The following is a 421-nucleotide window of genomic DNA, read 5'->3' as shown; positions in this document are numbered from 1 at the left end:
TCCTGAGGTCGCTGTGCTGGCAGAGAAGCCAGGACTGGGAGGAGGAGTCAGGCCCCAAAGGACATCCCAAGGTGGCCGTGACCACGTCCTGGAGGCACTGGCCCTGAGGAGACACACAGAGACCTCCCTCCACATTCACAGTGGCCCCAGGGGGTGAAGAGCAGCCCGGAGGGTGGCTCAGGGGGGCGCGGTGTCTCTGGGCGAGGTGGAGACAGTGAGGGGTCAGGCCCGGTCAGTGCATACCTGAGGCCTCGCTGCGGTCCCAGGCCGTGTGTGCTCGCTTCCCACACGTCCTGGCAGGAGCCAGACTTGGGGAAACAGCACAGTTTCCAAGGAGGGGAACAACCCCACACAAACTAAGACACAGTTACAAAGTCCTTTCCCTGAGGCCACTTCAGTAACGTCCCCTCTGGACCACTGG

This window comes from Suricata suricatta, chromosome 12 (assembly GCF_006229205.1).
Source record: "Suricata suricatta isolate VVHF042 chromosome 12, meerkat_22Aug2017_6uvM2_HiC, whole genome shotgun sequence".
NCBI classification, from domain to species: domain Eukaryota; kingdom Metazoa; phylum Chordata; class Mammalia; order Carnivora; family Herpestidae; genus Suricata; species Suricata suricatta.
This window is presented reverse-complemented; position numbering follows the sequence as displayed.